At 36.1% G+C, this 26,698-nt stretch overlaps 1 pseudogene; it reads right to left on the minus strand.

Moving 5' to 3' along the window:
• LOC122023801 overlaps positions 1–26,698 on the minus strand; it is a 53,044-nt pseudogene that overhangs the window by 1,742 nt on the left and 24,604 nt on the right.

Here is a 26,698-nt window from a genome sequence, read left to right on the forward strand (position 1 = left end):
CACAACTAAGTCAGAATAAGTTTTAAGTCAAGACATGCATGGTCAAATAGAGATAGAACTTGAAAAGGCTTTAGAAAAAGAAAACAATTTGGACACAAAGACCATGTGTGGTGCTTAAAGCATTCTTGCTTGATGACCTGGCTGAAGTGCTACAATAAATAATGAACCTCTTCACGCAAAAGGTCAAGATTACATGATTGTAGATGTCTATCCTTACAAGTCTCTATGAGATACAATAGAGCAAAAATGAAAAATTACTTAAAAAAAAATTCTGGGCAGACTCATGTACCAAATCAATCTCTCATTGAAAGAACAGTAAAAGAAATTTGTAAACATTTCGTACTACCTTTAAAATGCTGATGTGATCAGTCTCGTTTATCTGAACCACCAGTGATAAGGCACTACTCATTATATCTATGACTGCATTTGCTTTGTTTAGACAAGTTTCAGTATGATTGGAAGCACTACTTTCAGCACTAGTATCTTGCAGCTCAGTTTCACCAAGTAATAATTTGCAACGTGTGAGAAGTTCTTCCAGAACAAAAAGAAAGCCCCATCTGACAAAATTGTGCTTTGATTTCAAAAGCCCACAGAAGATACTAATTGCTAACGGAACTTCTGAATAAGCTGAATCTTGACCAAAAGCAACAGCAATTTGCTGTTGAAGGTTCTTAACATTTGAAAAGATATTTCCGCTTCTACTCTCACTGATTTCTATAAGCAGCAATTCAACAAGCCAGATGTACCCCATGGTGTCGGTAAGCAGACCTGTCTGAGTGAAGAAGAGAATGCAACGTAGCCCATGAAACTTTAGCTTTCTCACCAATATCAGTTTTGGAAAGGACATCTTTTATGCTCATAAAAGACTTGCATGTCTTTGTAAGACGGATCATGTATGAAAACTCACTATCCAACCTTGTGAAGGTACTCAAGGTTGTATCAAGTTTTCTTATTATCTTGTCCAAAAGCTACAAAATTGAAAAAAAAAAAAAAAAAAAAAAAAAAAAAGCCTGATCAGATTGGATAAATAATGCAACCAGTTTGTTATAAAATTGTTTAGAATCATCAAGGCACAACCAGAAGCCAAATGAACAATTAAGAAGCAAAAGCAGCCAACGTAGAGATAAATAATAACACAGTAATAGAGAAACTACTAAATTTTCAAACATGAAAAAAATTTGACTCGATAATTGATTGCAAAATAATCATGGACTTATCTGAAATTTAATTTTCACCTAAATTTGATTTAATTGATTCCTCTGTCCAGGTATGACTGACTATATTGAGAGAGAAGAAGGTTCCATGTTTGTGGTTACACTGCTCCTTTGCCTTCTTCCTCTACGCAATGTAAGGACGAGTAAATCCAAAGATTTAAGGGACATTTTCAGTGACCAAACAGGAGCAATAAACCGTGGAATTGAGCTTTGTTCTTCCAACTATCATGATCAGCAATAATGATAGTCAAGTGAGCAAAAGTTTCCTTTTCCATACAATTGACCGATGATTCAATTGTGTTGTAGATTAACTAGTTACGGAATCCGATTAAGTTGAAGTGGACTTAAGGGCTAGTGGGTGGTGGTGGGATGGGCCAACAACTTGCATCAAGTTTTGACTAGTATAACTCCACAATGGGAGAATTGTTATTCAATATAGGATCTACGACCCCTCTGGATTCCATGGTTGATTGTCAATTTGGACCAGATGGCCTCTTTGTTAAAGAACTTCAGATCAGTCATTTCAAACAATGATCAGAGGGCTCCAAGATCCAAATCTTGTGTGAGACCTAATGTTAATAGGTAAGCAACTATTCAAATTAATTCATTGTGTTGTAGGATTCTCATCTCTCTTATGATGGAGCTGATTTCTACAATCATTGTTGAGTTTTATAGTTGGCTACCTTGTCCAATTTGTATGTATTACATTCCAGGCGATGATGAATAAATCCTCAGTTTTTTATGTCATCAGACCAGATTTTGGCTTCGACTCTGGATGCAAATTGATGATCAGTGGTTATTCGTTAGATTTACTGATGGCTTATTTGATTTAGTCACAGTGCAGTTGGATGAGTTAGCAATTGAGTATGTTTCTGTTGTTAGTGTTTGAATCAAGGTTTCAAGTTTTCAAATCTCAAGTCATCCCAGTTTGGTCTTTGATCAAAATGTTATGATTTATCATGTTGTGTTGGCATGGTTTCAACACTTATTTAATTGAATTATGAATGATAACACAATTAATTTTACTTATCAAAAGTTATAACTTTTAATTAACTATTTTATTGTAATTAATTATACAATTAATAATTAATTTTTAGTGTTGTAAATGGCAGTAGTCGGTAGTCGGGCGGATCAATCGCCTACCGCCTCAGCTACCTAGGAAGTGCTTGTATATATATAATCGGATAATTTTCTTAGGCTTTAATTAACTTATTTAAATTATCCCAATCATACATAGGTAGTTGATTAAAATTATTAACATAAAATTATTTAATCAAATCCTAACTTAACTCCTCTTACCACTGTTCCAACTCGCACGATGAGTCCGGACGCGTCGCAAGGCTGGGCAACGCGTCCGAGCTTGTAGTCAAGCCCAGGAGAAGCTTCCAAACTCGTCGTCGAGCCCGGGCAACACGTCTGAGCTCGTAGTTAGGCTTGGGAGAAGCATCCGAGATTGTCGTCGGGCCCGGGCGACGCGTCCGAGCTCATCGCTGGACCCGAGCGACGCATCCGAGCTCATCGCCAGGCCAGGCGATGCCTCTGAGCTCGTTGTCGGGCCCGAGTGATGCATTCAGGCTCCTCATCGAGCCCATGCTACGCGTTCGTGCTTGTCGCCGGACTCGAGTGACACATCCAGGCCTATTGTCAAGCTCGGGCGACACATCCAAACCCACTGCCTCGCCCGCCTCGCCAGCCTCGCCTCGCCTCGCCTCGACTGCGACCACCTAAAGCACCTCTTAGGGCAAAGGTGGTGCGGTTGATGCCCGTCTCCCACCTAGGCGGTGCCTAGGCGGCCGACATTTAGAACACTGTTAATTATATTGCTAATACATTTTTATTCTTTTGTTTATAGTTGTCAATTAATTTGATTGCCTTAGACCTCAAAGTTTAAAAGGTAGAGCCCGACTAAGTTTTGAATTTTAGTTTTAGACTTTTAGTCATTTATAAGTTGTATACTTCTTTCGTTAAGATAGTGATTTGCACTTATAATTTGCTCAATTTTGCAGGTAGAATGCTGGAATAAGCAATGAGAAAAAGAGAGCTACCCTAATCCCCTCTAATGTGGGGCATGCTTTACTTTTAGATTCCACAACAATAAAGCAATTCCATATCTGAATGCCCAGGGACCTTAATAATGTTGTTGACTTGTTCTAACTCAAGTAAGTTTCTAACATTTTAGCAAAATTAATCACAATTTTTATTAATTACAAGATTTGTAACACTGTAGATTGTAAACAAAATCAATCTCATTTCAGGAGTCAATTCATTTCTCATTTTGAATTATGTTGCATTTTTATATGGTTCAAATAGTGATTTGATTCATATAATGGTTTGTAAATTCTTGATTTGATTATAAATTCGATGAGTGACAATTGAGTGAACCATTGGGCAGAACTATTCCAAACAATCGATTTTACTCATGCTACAGTCCCACTTCGCCAGTGGCTGTGCGGGGAAGTACAACCAATGCCACAACATTCTCATCTACAAGTTGATATGTATTTAACTGCTAATGTTGTTGGAGCAGTTGTGCACATGTGGTTGTATTTGTCGACAGAGCTGTTCTTGCATTCATTGGTTGCTGGTGTACAGTCAGTAGCCATAGTATGCTACATATATGTGGTCAAACAAAACATTGCTGATAGTGTTGTTGAGTAAGATGCTATAGTGATTGTGCTATAATGTTATTGCTCTTTCAGTGATAGTTGCTTTATATGTTTTGTCATTCTTGTCATGTTCCCACTCAAATCCCTTTTAAACACCTAACTATGCCTAGTTTCAAGTGTCCATGTTAAATTAGCTACATTGACTTGAAAAGTGGTCATTTGATATAGGTATTATTTATTTTGTTAACTAGTACAAATTATTGGTATCGTTATTTTGGTTATGCATTTTTATATACAATATCTGTGAAAATAACATATCCAGATAAGATATAATAGCTTACTGAAGATTTTTGAAGAAAAGGTACAATTTATGGAAATCCAATGTCTAGAGTAACATTGGTAAACTATAGTGTTCAACTGTTCATATACAAAAATGCATAGGTAAAACTAGACCATGTTGCAAATAGAATAGGAACAACAAAGGGAAAAAAATTGCAAATTTGTGACTAGTGAGCAACAAGAAGCATTCAGTAAGTGACTAGAGTAAAGTCAGAAAGTGATTTTATTTATCATTCAGTGCACGCTCAAGGAACATTCTCCAAGGGGAAATCAGTAGTGTGAAAGATGACCAAAGGCAGCATGTTGGAGCAGAATTAGCAACTCAGCATGGCATCCACTTCAATATTTTGACCAGAATGTGCAATGATTTGTCAAAAAGTAGTTTAGTAGTTATCTATCTAATCTTCCGCAAATACAACCATAACCATCTCAACAAGGCTGCAGAGATGGGTCTTTTCAAGATCATTAATCAAATCAGCAAACTAGCCAATTTCAGGTAAATTTGCTGTATGAGTGACTATTTATCATAAGATATTGGTTAGCAATATGTCTAGTGTTCTGCACAATTTTTATTTTTTTAAAAAAAAAGAAGATTTCAATAAGAGCATACCATATTCTGTCGCTCATAGTTTGACGATCTTAACAAAGCTGCAGAGATGGATCTTTTCAAGATCTCCCCAATACCATCTACACCATGCTTAACTGCGATATGAAAAGCTTCAGGAGCATTAGCGAGCATGAGCATGGACACAAGAGGTTGAATGTCATCATACACATATACTGATGCTCCATTAGCCAAGCAAACTTCATTTATCTGATGTACAACATAATCAAATAGAACGAGAAATAGATTATCCTTTTCTTCCTTCGAGCTTGCCTGTGAATACTGCATAGAGAAGATTGATTAGTCTAATCTACTCCAACTCATTCAAATATAGCAATAAGGCAAAGTTAAAACAAGTTGTAACATTGATTTACATTAATGAACTATGCATCTTAGCCAAAAAATTTCGACAAAGACAATCGCGTAACAGGGTAAGCTTAGGTAAATCAGAGAAAACATGAAGCTCTATTTATAAGAAATCTTAGATGTACTGTTAAACAAATAGCATTAGAAGATATATCATAGAGTTTGACAAGATACTACAGTGAAAAGAGGGATTTAATGAGCAATGTGACAATCTTATGCCTTCCAAGAGAAGGTGGTAAAATAATCAAAAGCAAAAATTGGCATTTTGTGGCAGGGCATTGAGAAATTCTTAGCATCACATGGTTTGATGAAATGCAAGTTGGCACAGCATAGTGTGAACGGGAACACATCAAAATATAGAGCACCCATATGTTAGCAACTTTGTGAAAGTTGGCATGACATGATATAACTTTAGGAATACTATCTGTAATATGAGAGGTAGACCACTTCTTGATTGGTAGTTTGCCACAAGGTGAGAAAATTAAACAGTCAATAGGAAATGACCAAAAGATTGGCATCAATAAGATAATCATTGTTTAAAGTATGTATGAAGTTGGTATAATGGATTCAATAAAAAAACACTTGTAGTCACAAAAAACAATTAGAGAAGTTATAATCAAAAAGAAAATAAATACTAAAACTCTTAGAGACAATCAGACATGTACCCAGTACAAAATTATTTTATGAATACTCCAATATTCAACTTCAAATTTTCAGATAAATTATTGGAGATATATTAAGAATAAGAAAGGGTTATATAACAAAGTATAGCTGCTATATCCTATCTTGGAAGGGATCATTTGTGGAAAAAAAAAACCACCAACACACTATCAAATTGAACTCAAAGGAAATTCTTAATTAATAATGTAGTAGAAACAATATTTAACGTGATAATGATGGATTAAAACCACACCTCCAAATAAATAAAGTCAATCCCTCCAAGAAGATCCTCTTGTTCAACAAAAACTAAGGGAATGTGTGGAGCATCCTTTGGAGGATCATTTGAAGTTTGATATAACATGTTACTCAACATGCAGATAAGTTTGCGATGAACTACCTCTGCCCATGAATATTCATTACTGATCTCCACAAAGGTCTTAATAACCTACAGCAAAAAACCAAAGATGAGAATGATTTAACTTCAATGTAATATCCATAATCAATAAAAACCTCATGATCAAGTGTTCTCACCCTTATGTCAAGACCAGCAAGTCTGCTCCTTAATATTTTTCCTTTATCACAAACAAAATATAATAAACAACTAAGTGCGGATGCCCATACAATTTCTTCTCTTTCTTCCATCTGCAACAAAGAGAAGTCTTATCATACACAGGAAAACAGCAACAGAACAAAAAAATTCTGCAAAATAATGCAATAGAGATGCAAAAATGAGAACTTAGAAAAGTTTCTGGGAGGTAAGAGACGGGGGCAAAGGAAAATAGGGAGAATGAGAGAGGAGAGAGGAGAGAGGAGAGAGGAGTGCGAAGTGTGGATGTGCTGCACCACCACATTTAAACCTGCAGCCTCTGAATACAAAGATTCAGAAATGAGAAAAAAAAAACTAAGCCTAGATTTACAACTCTAATTCCAAGTTGAGTGGAACATAATAATATTATTTTGAAAAACAAGAGCAACTATGCTCATGTATATAATAATTTAGATAATACATAATGTAGGTTTAAACTGCTAATTTTGTTATTTATCTGAAGGATTTTTATGGGTGACAATATAATCCAACATGTGATGCAGGTCAGCGGAGGTTAGAAGAGGAGGAAGAAGAATACTAATTATTGTCTCTGCATCAACCATGTTTTGTCAAAGAAGCTGTTGTTGGTGCGGGAAGCATCCGACGATAAAATCGTTGTTTTGATAATGGCAAAGGAACTCAGAGTTAAGGTTATGTAATTATCTAACAAGGTTCATGGAGCTTGCAGGAAAGTCCTAGCTACGGTTAGGCAGGTGGAAAATCCTAGGGGGTGGTAACCCTAGGTCATAGGAGGCGATAACCCTATGCGGAAAGTCTTGGCGGGTCGAGGGCTTCAGGCAAAAGTCCTAGGGGGTGGTAACCCTAGGTGAAAAGTCCGGGTGTCGCGAACGTGGAAGACTGGACGAGCCAGGAAGCGGGAGTCCAACAGAAAGTCCGGAAACATCGAGTACCGAGCGAAAGTCCAGTCGATCTGGAGGATCGAGCTGGCATCAGGTAACTCTCCTGAGAGGAGTAGGTGAGGACGCGTTCCCTGCAGAGGGAACAGTAGGCGTCGGGTCGACCTAGAGTTTTCCGATCGGAAATCCGAAGTCAGACCCGGACAGTCTTGAGACTGCCAAATTTATTTCTACATATTATCGTTTGTGTACTAACTCTGTTTTGCAGGAAACTAATACTTTTATGCAGGGTTAGGTCGGACCGGGATCAATCGACCGAACATTAGGATCCGTCGACCGAACCCCCAAGCTAGCAGATCAAACTTCAAGAGATTGAACTAGGCTCGACCAGAGGATCGGTCGACCGAACCAAGGATCAACGTCGGCTGGATCAGGCTAAGTTGATTGGGTCAGAGAAGCTGATCGGTCGACCGAACAAGGGGATCGGTCGACCGAACCGAGGATAAGACTTGACCAGATCGAAGCGGAGCGAGCGGATCGGATGGGAGAAGACCGTCTGATCGGTCGACCGAACGCAGGGATCGATCGACCGATCCGCCTCGGGTCAAGCCTGATCCCGAAGCTTGGGGATCTGGATCAGCTTCACAGAAGCTATAAAAAGGAGTCTCGGAAGCAGCCGAAAAAACACTTCGAACAGAACAATCTGTGCTCTTCCGTGCGTTGATACTAACGCTCCAACAACGCTCTGCTACTCCAACTAATTAAAGCTCCAAAGTTCTTTGTTCTCATTTCGTTGGTATAGTTTTTCTTATTGCACTTAACTGTAATTCAAATTGTAATCATTTTCTTCGATATTATAGTTGTTGCCCACCGAAAGCGATCAACGATCGCGGGCCTTGGAATAGGAGTCGCCCTAGGCTCCGAACCAAGTAAATTCTTGGTGTCCTTTGTCTTCTGTGTGTTTGTGCTTATTCCTTTTATCTTTCCGCTGCTTTAACTCGATACGTTTTTAAGATTTCGAAACGTGTGAAATAGCCACGAGCGTTATTCAACCCCCCTCTAGCGCTTTCGATCCAACAATTGGTATCAGAGCGGGGTAGCTTCGATTTGGTGCAACCACCAATCAAGCAATTTTTCGTGGTATTTTTTTTTTTAATTTTTCGGAGTCGATTGCAATTAGCATAATTGCTATATTCCAATCTGTTTTCTCGTTCGAATCGACTTTCGCTCGAAGTTGGTGCAACACCACTCGAGTTCATCTTTATTATACATCCCGCACTGCTAATCTAAGACCAAGTCTTGGAACAGAGTTTTTTTTTCTCTCTTTGGGTGCAGGTGTTAAAATGGCGCTTCAAGAAGGTTATAGCACCGCTCTTCACCGGAGATGATTTCGGATACTGGAAGGGCCGGATGGAGGCATATTTGCAAACCCAGTTCGAAGTCTGGATGATCACCAAGACAGGCCTCGAACTCCCACTTGACGGCGCGGGCAAATTAGTATCATACCAGAACTATGACGCATCTTTAATAAAGAAAGTAGAGGCGAACGCAAAGACAACCTGCATACTCCAGTGTGGTCTGACAAAGGAGGAACTCGAGTAGGACCATTCTCAAGTGCAAAGGAGCTATGGGAAAAGCTAATCGAACTACATGAGGGCACATCAGAAACCAAAGTAAGTAAGCGAGATATGCTTTTCAATAAACTATATAACATCAAAATGCAGGAAGGAGAGACAGCAAGCTAGCTCCACGCCAGAATTCAAGATCTGCTGAATGGACTTCACGCAATAGGACAGAAAGTGGAGAACAGAGATGTAATAAGGTATGCACTCAACGTCTTCCCGAGGAATACCTTGTGGGCATCCATGGTAGATGCGTACAAGGTATCCAAGGACTTATCCTCAATTAAATTAAATGAGTTTTTTTTCTGAATTTGAATTACATGAGCAGACTAATGCACGGCCAACCGAGAAAGGTAGATCACGGCGAAGAATCATACCGGAGTCAGAAGAAGAACCAGACTCAGACGATGAAGATGACGAGCTAACAACGGAACTCGCCAACCTGGTAAAGAAACTGTACAAGAAAAAGAAAGGGTTCAACAAGAAAGACCTGAAGAAGGCGATTCAAACTAAGGAAGCACAACTAAAGGCGAAGTTCGAGGTAACGTGCTACGGATGCAATCAGAAGGGGCACATCAAGGCGAACTGCCCAAACCAGAAAGATCTAAAGAAACCAAGGAGGAAGAAGGCCCTGAAGGCGACATGGGACAAGTCTTCTTCAGAGGAGTCCGACGACGAAGAGCTCGAACAGACAAGTTTTCTCGCGTTAACGGCCCGGGACTACACCAACGAATCCGGAAGCGAGGACGAATTGGAAGCCGAATCCGAGAGAAGTCACGGATCCGTATCCGTTTCCGAAGGACCTGACTCCGCTGTAAGTATCCCGCATTTACATAATCTAGTAAATTATTTAATTCGAAAATTAGCAAAATCGAACATTAGGATCAAGTCACTTCTAAAGGAGGTAACAACCCTCAAAGAAGTGACCAACTTCGAATCCTTGCCTGACCCAGTTCAGACTGGAAACTCAACTCGAGTCCAAAAGCTTGAGGAAGAAAACTCCAGTATGAAAACTCAGGTTAAGGATTTGAAGAAAATGTTGGAACGGTTTTCTTTAGACTCCAAGAATCTTGACCTAATTCTTGGGTCACAAAGAGCCGTTTACAACAAATCTGGATTAGGTTTTAAGACCAAAAAGAAATATCGATCCTATCTAACCTTAGTCAATAGATCAAATAAAAAGGTAGTCCAAGCATGGGTACCTAAGTCCAACATGGTCAATCAAGTTGGACTTGGTCAATATTGGGTCCCCAAGGATCAAGTCAATTACCTTGATAGACCTTATCGAGGCTATGATCCAAGGGGAGCAAAAAGAAAAATTATCTTAACAAACAAATAATTTATTAATTAAATTATCTTAATAAACAAACAATCAAATTAAATTATTTTAATAATTAAGTAAATTAAAATTATTTTAATAAAAAGTATCTTAGAGGAACATAATTAAAGGAAAAATCAATAATGGAGGCTCCAGAATAGCTGACACCTCCAAAAGGAATTTACCCGACAGGGTAATCGAGCGTAACCTACCCGGCAGGGTAATTAGGACTAGAATAAGAAGGGCTAAGTTTAACATGACCCACGGTACTGGTGAAGTATTGGAATGCATGTCTAGGAAGATATGGCTTCGACCTGGTGCATTTGGCTAAGTGGAACTGACCGAAGCTACCCTTTATGGATCCTAACCAGTTAGACCAAGGTTTTGTACTAAGTTCAATGGATAGGACTATTTGGAAAACTTTGAAGACATAGTTACTTTAATGATGTCTAAGTGCCTCACCATAGCCCAGAAGTTTATCCAGAGAATGTCTATCTATTGAACCCAAAACTAAACCTGAATCTAACACAAGTTAAAATCAAACCCTATAATTGAACCTAATTTATCTCACAAAATTGTAGGATCCCTGATTGAAAAATCTAAATCGGGTAAAATGACTAAAGACAAAACTCAAATTAATCAAATTCAAATCAAATTAAAATTAAATTAAATTAATCAAATTAAAATCAAATTAATCAAATTAAAATTAAATTAATTGAATAAAACTTATTTAAAATTCTTTTAAAAAAAAAATATTTAAATTTTTTTAAAAACTCATTTAAAATTCTTTTAAAAAAACTTATTTAAATTCTTTTAAAAACTCATATAAATTCTTTTAAAAACTTATTTAAAATTCTTTTTTTAAAAAAAAAACTTATCTAAAATTCTTTTAAAAACTTATTTAAAATCTTTTAAAAACTCATTTAAATTCTTTATAAAAAAAAACTTATTTAAAATTCTTTTAAAAAACCAATTTAAAAATTCTTTTAAAAACTTACTTAAATTCTTTTTAAAAAAAACTTATTTAAAAATTCTTTTAAAACTTATTTAAATTCTTTTAAAAACTTATTTAACATTACCTTAACCAATTTAATTAACCTAACCAACACCTACTTAAATCCAATTAGGTTAAACCAATCATCTCACTTTAACTGGAGTTAACTTCAATCGAACTATCTTTTCATCAAAATGATTCCAATTCAGATACTTTATGTGTAGGAATTGGATCAATGGATGTTGGATAGTGGATGCTCCAGACACTGGAGACAGATTGAAGTTCACAAGGCTCAAGTTAAAGAATCTAGGCTTAGTTGCATTCAGCAACGACGGTAAACTTAAGGTAATCGGAAGAGGTAACATCGAACTCAACTCAGACTTTATTATTCGAAAAGTCTTATTAGTTGAAAACTTTAACTTTAATTTACTCAGCATTAGCCAATTATGTGATAGTGGGTACTTAGTTAACTTTACCAAATCTGGGTGTACAATTAAAAGTGCTTATAACCCTGAAATTATACTTAAAGGAATTAGAAGAAATAATGTATACACAATTAACCAACCAACATTCTCAACAAAGTGTCTCCTGACACAACAAGAGGAGACTGAGCTGTAGCACAGAAGATTGTGTCACACTCACACCAGACTTATTTCAAAAATAAGTCAAAATGGTCTAGTTAAAGGTCTGCCCAAATTAAAATTTGTTGAAAATACAATTTACAATGCTTGTCAACAGGGTAAACAAACCAAATCAACTCATAAATTAACCAACTTAAATAGAACAACTTCAATACTTGAGCTCCTTCACCTAGACTTGTTTGATTCGCATGGAGCCAAGTCACAAAGCAAAAACCAATACTACTTAGTAATAATCGATGACTACTCAAGATATACTTGGGTAAAATTTTTAAAAACTAAAGATGAAACCTTTGAAACATTTAAAATCTTTTGCAAATTAATAGAAAATGAAAAAGACACTCAAATAAAAAGAATCAGAAGCGACCATGGGGGAGAATTTGAGAATCACAACTTCACTGAATTTTGTGAAATAAATGGGTACAAACATGAATACTCCTGCCCTAGGACCCCTCAACAAAATGGTTTAGTAGAACGTAAAAACAGAACCCTACAAGAAACTGCTAGGACCATGTTAAACGAATATAAACTATCTAATCAATTATGGGCTGAAGCAGTTAATACAGCCTGTTGCATTCAAAATAGAATTTTAATTAACAAATTTCAAAATAAAACATCCTATGAAATTTATTATAATAAAATTCTCAACTTAAACTATTTAAATGTATTTGGGTATAAAGTCTTCATTTTGAACACTAAAGACTACTTAGGGAAATTTACATCAAAAACAACCCCAGGAATATTTTTAGGGTATTCAACAACCAGTAGGACATATAGAGTGTATAACAAAAATACCCTAAAAGTAGAAGAAACAATAAATATAATATTTGATGAAGAAAATAAATTACCCAACACAATAAATGAAAATGAAAATACAGAAAATGCTAACTCAATAAATAGAGAAGATGACGAAATTCAACCTGAATCTATTGAATCTGAAGAACAAATCACTAACTCAAATGGTATACGACCAACAAGGATAAGCACAAATCACCCATCTGACCAAATTTTGGGTGATCCAACTTTAGGAGTCAGAACTAGGTCATCTTATAGGAATCAAAGCCAAATAGCCCTGATCTCAAAAATTGAACCCAAAACTATAGAAGAAGCCCTACCAGACCCAGATTGGACCCTAGCAATGCAAGAAGAACTGGCCCAATTTGAGAGAAATCAAGTCTGGAATTAGTGCCTAAACCCGTTAACAAGACCATAATTGACACTAAATGGGTTTTTAGAAACAAATTAAATGATCAAGGTGAAATAGTAAGAAACAAAGCTAGGTTAGTGGCAAAAGGGTTCAATCAAGTAGAAGGGTTAGACTATGATGAGACCTATGCCCCTATAGCAAGACTTGAATCCATTAGGATGTTGCTGGCCTATGCAGCACACAAAGGATTCAAGCTATTTCAAATGGACGTAAAATCCGCATTTTTAAATGGATTCATTAAAGAAGAAGTATATGTAGGTCAACCCCCAGGATTTGAGGACTTCGAACAACCAAATTATGTCTTTAGACTAAAAAAGACCCTATACGGACTAAAACAAGCACCTAGGGCTTGGAATGAACGTCTGTCCAATTATCTAATATCAAAAGGTTTCAACCAAGGTCAAATAGATCCAACCCTTTTCGTAAAAACCTTAGAAAACGACATTTTTATAGCCCAAATTTACGTCGACGATATTATTTTTGGATCAACCAACTCTAAATTTCTAAAATAATTCACCAAACTAATGGAAAATGAATTTGAAATGAGTCTGGTAGGTGAACTTAATTTCTTCTTAAGTTTACAAATTAAGCAAACCAAAGATGGAATTTATATTTATCAAACTAAATATGCTAAGGAATTAATTAGAAAATTTGGAATGGAGAACTCAAAAATTATTAATACATCAATGGCTACTAATGCTAAAATTGACTCAAACTTAGAAGGTAAACCAGTAGACTTGAAATACTATCGAAGTGCGATAGGAAGTCTACTGTACCTAACTACGAGCCGACCAGACATTATTTTCGCAGTAGGTATGTGTGCACGATACCAATCTTGTGCAAAAGAATCTCACTTAACCCTTGTCAAAAGAATCCTTAGGTATGTTAAGGGAACCCTAAATGTAGTACTATGGTACCCTAGATCTGGCACCCTTGACCTAACCGACTACTCTGACTCAGACTATGCCGGATGCAAGCTAGATAGAAAAAGCACAAGCGGTAGCTGTCAATTTCTAGGACAATGCCTAATAAGTTGGTCAAGTAGAAAGCAATATTGTGTTGCTTTATCTACCACTGAAGCTGAATATATAGCCTTAGGTGAATGCGCATCTCAGTTGCTATGGATGATGCATACCTTTAAAGACTATCAACTGGAATATCAGAAAATAAAAATCTCAATTGATAATATAAGTTCAATAAATCTAACAAAAAACTCAATTCATCACTCAAGGACTAAACATATAGAAGTGAAGCACCATTTTGTAAGGGATCACGTAGCTAAGGGTGATATTGTACTCAACTATGTTGAGTCAAAATCAAACCTAACTGACATCTTCACAAAGCCCTTACTTGAACTTGAGTTCAGCTCACTTAGAAGGCAAATAGGGATGTGCTTAGTAGAATAGGACTTATTTTTTTTCTTTAAATCACTTTGGCTTTAAAATCTTAGGAAAAATGATTTTCAAAGTTCCAAATTTTGTTAGTTTTTCAAAATATGGTTTAGCATAGGATTTTCCCCCCTAGAAATCTTGTACCCCTAGTTTCAGCCAGAGCATCTCACAAACACACTAGGACTACCTTGCTTGTGTTTGAAAATACTTAGAACGGTCTGAGATGCATAGGGTACTGCCTAGACTTAAGAATGCTTATGTCAGTGCATCGACATAAGTCTGGGCGTTAAATACCAAAACTATATCAATCAAGTTAAGTAATCCTGTCTTAGACAAATCTAACTGGATCACTAACTTAACTTGACTAACCAAGTGAAAGTTGTTGCCCTCTAGGTAAGTAGCTAGATGGTTAGACATGTGGCCAAGAACTTAAGTGCTTGATTTTCAATTTTCTTATGCTTAGACATTAGGGCTCTGATACCTTATCAAAAAAAAAAAAATATATATATATATATATATATAACTCAGCTCATGCTTGGACATTAAGGTTTTAAACTTATCCTCCTTTGCCCTTAAGTATCTTTGAACACTTTATTCGGTTAAATATTCTCTCTCTTTTCAAATTTAAGAAAATATTTACCAAACAAAAGCTTTTTCAAAATTAAGCAAATATTAACCAAACAAAACCTTTCAAATTTATTTTGAAAATTTAGCTAAGTAATTTTTCTAACAGATTTTCTAAATTTAGCTACGACTTTCCAAGTATTTCAACTTACTTAAAGTATGCTTCAGTATGTTTTTCGAATTTTACAACATATTTTTCAAAGAGCTCAACTCAGTTTCAAAAATTGGCTAACATTATCCATCCTTCAAAATCAACGTATTATTAGTTTTTAAACTCAGTTGAAGAAATATATCTCTTTAGACCCTTATTTCACTTAGCTAAGAGCTCTACAATAAATTTCAACAAGCTAAGTGTTATCAAAGTATCGTTATCCCTCTTTAAAGCCTAATGTTTATTTAAATCTCTATTTTTTAACTATAAAATCGGTTTGAAAAGTTGGTATTATTCAAACTTGCTCATTTTTTATAAATGGCAAAGGGGGAGAATAGGGAAATTCAAAGAGCCTTTATTAAGGGGGAGCCTTACAAAGCCTTACCAAGTTTAAGTTAGTTTTAGCTCAACTATGCTTGCATTCCTTTTTAACTTACTTAAACTTTGAAAAATACTTATCTATTTTACTTGACTCTGAATTTCAGTTGCCATAATCAAAAAGGGGGAGATTGTTGGTGCGGAAAGCATCCGACGATCAAACCGTTGTTTTGATAATGGCAAAGGAACTCAGAGTTAAGGTTATGTTGTTATCTAACAAGGTTCATGGAGCTTGCAGGAAAGTCCTAGCTGCAGTTAGGCAAGTGGAAAACCCTAGGGGGTGATAACCCTAGGTCATAGGAGGCGATAACCCTATGCGGAAAGTCTTAGCGGGTTGAGGGCTTCAGGTAAAAGTCTTAGGGGGTGGTAACCCTAAGTGAAAAGTCCTGGTGTCGCGAACCAGGTGGAAGACTGGGCGAGCCGGGAAGCGGAAGTCCAACAGAAAGTCCGGAAGCATCGAGTGCCGAGCGAAAGTCCAGTCGATCTAGAGGATCGAGCTGGCATCAGGTAACTCTCCTGAGAGGAGTAGGTGAGGACGCGTTCCCTGCAGAGGGACAGTAGGCGTCGGGTCGACCTAAGATTTTCCGGTCGGAAATCCGAAGTCAGACCCGGACAGTCTTGAGACTGTCAAATTTATTTCTACATATTATCGTTTGTGTACTAACTCTGTTTTGCAGGAAACTAATACTTTTATGCAGAGTTAGGTCGGACCGGGATCGGTCGACCGAACATTAGGATCGGTCGACCGAACCCCCAAGCTAGCAAATCAAACTTCCAGAGATTGAACCAGGCTCGATCAGAGGATCGGTCGACCGAACCAAGGATCAGCGTCAGCTGGATCAGGCTAGGTTGATCGGGTCAGAGAAGCTGATCGGTCGACCGAACAAGGGGATTGGTCGACCGAACCGAGGATAAGACTTGACCAGATCGAAGCGGAGCGAGCGGATCGGATGGGAGAAGACCGTCTGATCGGTCGACCGAACGCAGGGATTGATCGACCGATCCGCCTCGGGTCAAGCCTGATCCCGAAGCTTGGGGATCTGGATCAGCTTCACAGAAGCTATAAAAAGGAGCCTCGGAAGCAGCCGAAAAAACACTTCGAACAGAACAATCTGTGCTCTTCCGTGCGCTGCTACTAACGCTCCAACAAGGCTCTGCTACTCCAACGAATTAAAGCTCCAAAGTTATTTGTTCTCATTTCGTTGGTATAGTTTTTCTTATTGCACTTAACTGTAATTCAAATTGTAATCATCTTTTTCGATATTATAGTTGTTGCCCACCGAAAGCGATCAACGATCGCGGGCCTTGGAGTAGGAGTCGCCCTAGGCTCCGAACCAAGTAAATTCTTGGTGTCCTCTATCTTCTGTGTGTTTGTTCTTATTCCTTTTATCTTTCCGTTGCTTTAACTCGATACGTTTTTAAGATTCCGCAACGGTAAAGTTGTTGCCATGGGTTCGAATCCTGGAAACAACCTCTTGCAAAAAGCAGGATAAGACTGCATACAATGGATCCTTCCCCGGACTCCGCATGGCGAAAGCTTCGTGCATCGAGCTACCTTTTTTTTTTATATATATGATGCTTGAATCTCTCCTCAAATAAATAGGACAAATGTTGCACTTTTTATCTCAATAACAAAGATGCAGGCAAAAGGGGTAATTTAAAATGATGCAAACTGGCAATTGTAACTGCTATACAAAATTACCTGTACAAGAAGACGGAGAACTTCAAATAGTATGACCAAAAGCCAGGACTCAAAGTTATCAATAGCTGTAAAAATTCTCATCTGCATGTCAGACTCATTATTCATCTTTCCTGGAGTTCTAGGTTGTTCTTCATCATTTGAACAAGGTTCTTGCAAAGGCTTAACTGCCTCAGATGAGGTAGGATCTTCAAGAAGAATAGGCTCCAGCAATTGTGCATGAACTCCAAGGTTTAAAATGAAATCAAATGCACGAACCCTGGATCCCACTTTTGGAGAGCTAAGCATACCCTAAAGTCGTCAAAATGAAAATAAAATAAAATAATGAGAAACGCTGAATTCTTAGTCTATTAGATTGCTGAGCAATTGCAGCACCTCCAGCATATAAAGAGTGAGAGGAGTAGCAGTTCCAGCATCCATCATGAACCTACCAAATTTGATCATACAGGAAATCAGAAGAATGGAATATGAATTTTTTGTTAAACACCGAATCAACTTTGGTTCAAAATTCCAATTATTAAATTAGTTTAATAAATTAAAGCAATAAGTAGAAATATATAAAACAATTACCAAAAACAAAAATCATTCAAAGATGAGGACACTGAGGATCCTATTCTAGCACATTTGACTTAAAGATGTTAAAAGAATATAATATTCAAATAGCTCAATAAAAAAAGAACGATATAGACAGAAGTGACAAATAAAAGAACAGGTTTCCCTTCCATAGTCTTCTGGGATATATAGATTAACTGATAATTATTTGTACTACTTTAACATGTCTTCTAAAGCAAAAAAGCATATCGTCAAGCTTCTATTGACAGAGTGGATATTGAGAATATCTGTTTTGGGGTCCAGGAGGTCAAGATATATAGATTTGGTTCTTATCATCCAGACTCTTCCATGAATATGATTGGCTTCCAGTCATATTAAACCAGCATTTGGTTCAAATATCAAAATGGCAGCAACAACCTCAACTGTCATCCATGTGAAAAAGATATAGGAAACTTATGTCTAAAAATTCTAAAACAAGAAGGCACTCATAGACATCACTCCAGAATTGAGCAGTTCCGACTATGAGGTACTTTAGTCAAGCCACAATATTGGATCAATCAAAATTTTAAAGGTATCTGTGGACAGCATGCAACCGAGTCGTGCAATACATATATCCTATAAGGGTCCATAGGCACCCCATATTTTCCAAACAAAAAAGAGCTAAATAATGTATAGTAGGGTGTGTCAAAACTTGGTTTACCATCTATTTAATATATCAAATTGATCAACCTATGAAAGTGATATCGACATAATTTTCACCTATCACCAAATGATTAAATTAATCATCCCAAGAATTCATAACTACATATAAATTTTACTTGTGAATTTAAGCAATACATATAGTAAAAAACTGCATTACATATGAGAAACCATGTTAACCAACCAACAGCAATCGTTAGAAAAATCTACCAGCTGACCTATATTATACAAAGAGCATGTTACTTGTTTTGACCAAATCATATCAATATTATCCTGGACATGACTTTAACAAACTAGAGATCGGTTTTAGCCTGTGTGATCCTTAAGGCACCATATTTAGATGCAATGCAATCTCTTCATCATCAGTGGCATATGAGGTGTATATTTATAAATAAAACAAGCCTCATTCAAGAAAGAAATTAGGCCACAATCACAACCCAGACAAGTATTTTAACTGCCTGTTGTTATAAATTAAATCCTATCTCCACTTACAGGGTCAACATTTCATGCATATGCATTCAGGTAAAATGCAATTTCACTTGAAAGGAGTGTATAAAATCACAGCAGAAGGTTAAGAGGAAAACAGAAGACAATTGACACCAAATGTCTTGTTTGAAACACCAATTTACAGCTTAATTAAAGTTATAATAACTTTCAACATTGATGTTGAGAATTAGGAATATCTTGGGTCACTAATATTTCAGGGCAAAAAGAATGTGGCACCAAAAAAAATGTAAATAATCTCTTGTGGACTCATATGAAGTACGATCAAGCAAGGATAAGGGTTCTGGTCAGAAATGTAAGCACCATTTTGTGAGACAGGGGGCTGAAATCAAACCATGCAGCCAGAATTTACCAATATATATAAACAACACTAGATAATACAGCTCATATACTTCTCAGTATCCTGAAAGCACAGCCCAACCATATGTTCAGATAAAAACCATACCCTTCACTTAAAAAAGTATTAATACAACACACAAGTGAACTAGTGTCCGATAGTGGAATCTACACTAAATAAATGCACGAGACATTCATACTAACACCAGCCTGCTATGCCGCTGGCCATGAGTATCACTCAGGATACTACTTAGGAGAATAGGTAGCACCTGGAATTTTCAGTTGTAATAGCATAATGATGACACAAGAGTCATACATATAAACAAGTCAAGATGGCTTTCATATCAAATACAAAGCAATAGGAGAAATTAAAACATACATGTCAATAACAAGCTTGATGAGAACACTGATTGCAACATCAGTAGCAGGTTGTCCAGCATGGTTAGATTGTGATGTTGCATTATTTGTATTTGGGTTTGGGGCACTGGACTCTCTGCAAACTTCAGCTATGACTTCATGAATCTCAGCAAAACTTAACCTTAAAGGTTGCTGTTCACTAGCACATGTTAAGATGATAGTCAGACAGATCATGGATGCTAGATTGAAACACATCACAATGAACAAAAGCATTAAAAAGGACCAAGAAGGATTGTTCAACATTTCCCAAAAGGCACTCTCATTCAGATTTATTGTTTGCAAATATTTGTTACCTTTAACAATCTTAATATTGTTGCTAATGTAAAGTAGATTTTAGTACATTCACGGCCATCATTCCCAAACAAAGCTATCAAAATTGGTATGACCGTAAGAGACACATTACATGTATAAACATTTGACAAAGCTATACTGCATCCAACCTAAATTAGATTACAAGAAAGAGGAAATATCTCGACGTGTTGTTTTCTATCGACTTAGAAATTGTCTTTGTTCTCAGATCAGTTAAATGCTAAAGATAGGTTGGAAATTCCTTTTAACAAACCAGCTAAACAATGAAACAGCAAAAACTTGCTATTTAAGAACATTTCATCATTGCCCAAAATAAAACTCATGCAAGTGAAAAATTATCATTTATACTTGGTGTCAAAAAGTCATACACTCACCCCAGTCACCCCCACACGACCGGTCTCACATACATTTGTAGAGAGGTAAATCACGAGTGGCTCTTTTTTTGCCTTTTTGAACCGTGATCATTGCATGGGGGAGGGCAGGAGGAACCTGGTAAGCATTTTGCTATAAGGAATTGACCTCTAGACCTCTTGATGGCAACACCCCATGCAATGACCATTTGCCCATTCCATGGGGACAAAATTATCATTTACACTTGCAAATGCAACAAGTGGAAATCTTAAGACAGACTTAAATGTCAAAGGAGTTTCCATTACCAATAATTTGAAATTTTCATTGTAACCCATCTACAACATAGCCCAGTACAAGTCTGATCCAAGTGTTGATTTGTGTAATATCCATAATATCTCAAAATTTAAAACTACTCATAATCCTTAAAGTCAGTCCCTAAACTTCCAATACAAGAATCAAGACACATTTTGGTTCGACATCAAGGCACAACATTTAAATTCTCCTCTATATGATCTGAACGTGCAAATTTTTTTATTAGTATGCATCTTTTGCAGCTGTGAGCAAAAAAAATTAATGGTTTGAAAACTGTCTGTATTGGTTCACAGCTTGCTCTTGATCTGGTTTCATCAATCCCTCCAACAATTTGAAAAGACTTGGTTCTGATGATCATACTTAGTCACAGATAGCAAATATTGGATGACAGTGGTTAGAGCTGGCTTTTTTTATCAAAGAACACCGGTAGTGGTAAGAGCTAGCTATTAGTGAAGGCATCGTTGGATAGAATGCAGCAGTTTCTCCCATCAGTCTTGGAAAGGATTCACTATGTCAAGCTTGTAGCTTTTGGTTAGCTTGGTGTTATCAAACAGGAAGGATACTTGTTTCAGGTTCTGGCCAGTGGCATTATGTGGCATAATTCCCATGCTTATCCAGATCAGTAGAATTTAGCAAACAATCAAGAGGATCAATCAGTAATATAACCAATCAGTTCTGGTTACCTGAAATCTGAATTGCATACTCCACTACTTCCAGGACAATTATAGCTAATGCAAAAACTTGGAGGATCTTACGTTCATCCTCATGTTTGCTGACACTGAATAACCTGGCACTTAACAAATAATGGTAATTTTGCATACAAAGCCCTTTTCAGACTCTAAATGAATCTAAGATTAAATGGCAGTGTCATGAAACATTGGAGCATTAAACACCATTAAAGGCATTGCCTTCCTCGTATAAACTCCCAACAAAGACCAATAACACAAGGAAAAAAACCAAGTACATGTTACTTGCAATACTGAGGATGACTATGGATGGCGTTTGATAACAAAATGTTTTTTTGTTCAATAATTTTGTTCGTATCCCATCAATGCTTGGAGATGAGATACTTATTACCCCAACAGCACAGGATCCATCTGCCAGGAAAGATGTGGCTCTGGTTGGCATCAGAAACAGGTGTACTTTCCAAGATGCCTCCTCCCTGACATCATGTATTGTCTAGGCATACTCATCCTTGCATATCAGCCTATCCCAATTAAAAAAAAAATCCCAGATTTTAGTACCCCACCATTGCCCATGTTCTTTTGTTTCCTGCTATTGAATCTCAGTTCTGTTATTTTGTCTTTTTTCTTTTAGCAGAACAGTAAATCAAATGCACAAGCAAGAACATAAATCATACCCAAATATAACATGTTAATATTATCTCCAGACAAATGAAGAAACAATGCAGAAAATAAGAGCTTCAATTGAACCTGTAATGTTTATACTGAAAAAGTGGCCGAACTCTTGGATTAAATGAGCTCACTGTTACATTATCCCTGAAAAAGGAAACAATTAAGCATGCACACAACTTTAACATGACTAAACATTTAACCTACTGCAGATCTTAAAAATCTACAATTTTGAGATATACCATACATAAGTGAAAAGACTATCTCCCAAAGAACTGGCTATCAATGATAATGTTTAGAAAAATTCTTCCTAAGCCTCAGAACTAATTTGTTACTTGCACCAACAGATACAACAATCAAGAGCAATTAAAAGGACATAACAAAAACATTTTGACCATGTTTGGTAGTGTTGACGGTTTTTTCAAATTTTTTCTTAAAGAAAAATATTGAATAACATGTTTGATAGAAATTTTACAATGAATTGATGATGAAAAAAATAAGGTTATGCTTTATTGTTTCTGGAGAATGATAGATAGCCATTCCAAGAAACAGAATCAATTTCTTAAAAAAAAAAATTATGACATGAGTATTTTTGTTTTAGGGGATTTTCTTTTCCCTGGAAAAAAATGGAATATTTTTTATGTGAAACACACCCTTAATTTCTAAGAGGCGGATTTAGAAACAATTGAATATACTATATAAGCAAACTAATAACAAAACTTCATCAAAACTAAAGAGAAAAAAAAACAGAATGGAAATAAATCTCCAAATACATAGAGCAATAAAGTTGTTGAAAGTAATATAAACTGAACTAAAGGATGCAAATCTAGAAACATGATGAAATATTAGGGTAAAACACAAAAAAAAAGCTGCTGAAAAAGACGTGCCGAACTTGATTAGGGCCTGCTTTCATGCGTTTGAAGGCTGTTATTACTTTCAAATCGCTATTTGATGAAACAAAGTTGGTAGGTATTATAGCTGTTGAAGGCCGTGACATGTCAACATCTGTAAAGTTGTGATTAACAAAATATTTCCAAGTATGATCCTTGATTTGGGTCTCTATGTCTCCAATTAAAAGACCTGCTGCACCAACTTCTAAGAAACCATATGTATGAATGTCTTGAGGCTTCACAAAACCATTGCTGGATTGTAAAGAACATCTGGTTAGATTCATGTATACTATGAATACTTCTTTAGTTGGAAATGTTGTATAGAAAATGTCAGCTGAAGATATAGGTAGAATACCTTTCTTTTGTTGAATATGACATTTGGAATTCTCTTTCCCCAGACCATCTCCATTTTAATATATCAGAAAATATATACTTATTTCCTTCTCCATAAACTTCTTGAAGATTTGAAAGTCCAGGAGACAAAGCAGTAGTTTCTTTGATCCCAATGGAATCTTTACTGCTAACAACATCAGGACTTAAATGAGAATTAAAAGATCTACTCAGCAAAGATGACAAACTGGGAAGTGTTTGTTTCGAAGCAGCTGAAACCATAGATTGTGCAATTGGTTGGAAAGACAATTTTGGTATATGTCGTGCCACAAGGGAACGAACATAGTTCAAGGACTTAATAAGTGAAGAAGAAGCAAAGTTGGAAGGTGCTAGTGAAGGAACATAAACATTTGAGACCTTGGATGCTGTTTTAGTATGGTGTGTCAATGCCTCGGACAATTCTGGCTCTCTTCGATTATTTACAGATTCACATTCAGCAATTGAATTCACACAAAAAAGATCAATCTGCCGCAGGATTGAAAGCTTTGGTATATATCTGCAAGGACAACAAACCACCATAAAAAGACAAAAAAAAAAATCCCTCTGCTGTAGCATTTACAATGATGGCAATCAGCGAAATGACAACACACAACAAATCACCTGAGCAGATAAAATTTCAGGTAGGCCACACACCTTGGAAGTACTGCTGGACTGGTCCAAAAAAGAGGAAGAATAATATACTTGTCAAACTTAAAAGTATGGTTCACAAATTAAGATTCACAATGAAAGATCAACACTGCATAAAGAATCAAATCATTTACAAGAGAAAAGTAGCATTTGATAGACAATAATTGAAATGGTATGTAGAGTAAAGGAGCAACTCATCCTGAACAATCTAAAGTTTAAAATCAAGAATTGAACCAGTGTGGTTCTAAATGTAGCTTTCGCAAGATTATTATTAAACCATTAAAAGGTCTCCACCTAAGCTGGTTTAACAACTGCAAAAGTTATTGAATGAAGTATGGTTTAAAGTGTCATGCCGAGACGGTCGAAACGGGCGAAACATCTCGTTCCGTTCGGCGACCGACACCGGCACGACCCCGGCACTAGCCCCGCAATAGGTGCGATGTGTTGCGCGACCCTGTGGTCATAGCAGAGGGTCGATCGACCCTACAACAACAGCGAAGGGGTCGCATAACCCTTCTGCTGCTGCCGCGGAGGCATTGTGCGACCCTGCGATCGCTGCAGAGGGGTCGCACAGCCAACGCGGTTGTGCCGAAGGAGTCACGCAATCCTCGCGGCCATGGCTGGTCGCGCAACCCCGCCACAGAGCCAAAGTCGTGCGGGCTCACGAGTGGTGTCGGATTTCATTTTTTTTTTTTTAATTAAACTTAAGTTAATTATTTTAATCAACTCCTAACTATGATGGAGATAATCTAAAGAGACTTTATTAAACCCTAATAAAATTATCTAATTAATTTTATATTTTATTTATTTTAATTTAAAAATTATAATAAAATTTTTATTTATTTATTTGTCTATTTTCATATCTTTTCCTTTTTTTAAAGATTATTTTTATATTATTTAATTTTTAAATATTTATGTTAAATATTTTAGTTTTTAATTAATATATTTTATATTTAAAAATTACCAAAACTATATCAACACGGCACGATACGGTACCGAAACCGTATCGTTCCGGTCCAGGACCGAAACCTCGGCACGGGTCGAAATTTTAAACCTTGGAATGAAGAAACACATGAAATCTGCTTATTGCCACTAAAAGATTGTGCAGGCAAACTCAATCCCTAGCTTATTCAAGTTCAAGTCAAGTCAAGTTGGTGTTAATTAGATTATGTCAATTTTGACAAACAAACAAACAAGTAAAATATATGTATGGCTTAGCTCACTGGGTAAATTATTCCATATATAAATTATGATGTTGGTTCACAATTGTTGTTGTATGTGATGTTTTTGTGTTTTGTTATATTCATATACGAAATACTTATGTAAAATTGTGGATTAGCTAGAATGATTAATTTAATTATTAAGCAATAGATGAAACTTCCATAATTGCTTAGGTTGACTAAATTGATGTTATTATACAGTAGAAGTAAACTTTCTTAAATTTTTGGCAATTTATGTTATACATTATTGTCAATATAACTAATTAAGTTTTTTAAAACAATTAGGACTGTATGAACCTATATATGTCTGTATGCCCCGTATGAGTTATGAAATGGCTCAATTGCGTATCGCTTACACTCTGTAAAACTAGATCCACTAAATCCTATTCCCCTACAAAACTCGGAAAACAAGAATCAATGGTTTGTTTCTACATTTATGCTTGACTACTTTTACAGTGAAGGAAAGCGATAATTATTCTAAAGAAACAACATATATTTTTATCAAAGAAAGGTAGACAAATTTCAGCTGCCCTATTTTCACAAGGCTACCAACTCAAAATTTTGATAAAAGGAATCCATAGTAATGTAGAATAGTTAAAGCATGCTCATCCTACGATTATGACAAACCAAGTAAAACAAATTGAATAATATCCTCTTCTCCCACAAGCAATTAGGTAAAATATCAAATCTAATTTTAGGATAATCACATCAATTTCCTTGAGTTTAGCACTCCTTTAGTCCATTTTTTAATTCCATATGAAAAACTTAAATGTGAAATTGAAAAAAAAATACAAATAAAAAAATTCTTTGTATTCGTGAGTGAATGAAATTGTTTGTTCAAATTATAATATGAATTCTAAAGAAATACCATATTTTATCAACTTAATTGCCATCCTCTTTATAGAGCACAACAATATGATGAGTTCTATGAATTTGGAGAGCACATAGAATACTCCAGAAATTTCAAGAGGATCCCCAGTTTAAACTTTATTTTGTAAAGCTACTATGCCATAGCTTCAAATCAACTAAAAAAACATCTCTTTCCTGAATTATAACAAATTGGGTAAAAGTCCAAATACAAAAGCTTTCGATAGTCTAGTTAATTACAAATTTACTATAACATGACGTCTGAGAGTAACAAAGACTAGTATTACACAATTGGATCTCCTGCTTTTAAAATCCATCTCATATATCTCATTTCTTTCTTTACTTTTACATGTAAATTAATTTTCTTTTCAAAAATTATTATTCCTTGGCATCAATGACATTTCAACTATATTGAGCAGTGTATGAGACATAGCATGAATACAACAACAATAATTAAGTCTTATTTTACTAGGTGGGGTCGAATCCTTCTATGTCATTGGGCTTTATCCCTTACTATATCATCATTTATATTTTAAAAAAATTATCTTATTTTATTATTATTAACCGAGTCTTTTTTTAATTTTCCTCGTATGATATGGACATGTGTCATAGTTTCAC

Source organism: Zingiber officinale, chromosome 9B (assembly GCF_018446385.1).
Source record: "Zingiber officinale cultivar Zhangliang chromosome 9B, Zo_v1.1, whole genome shotgun sequence".
Classification (NCBI taxonomy): Eukaryota; Viridiplantae; Streptophyta; class Magnoliopsida; order Zingiberales; family Zingiberaceae; genus Zingiber; species Zingiber officinale.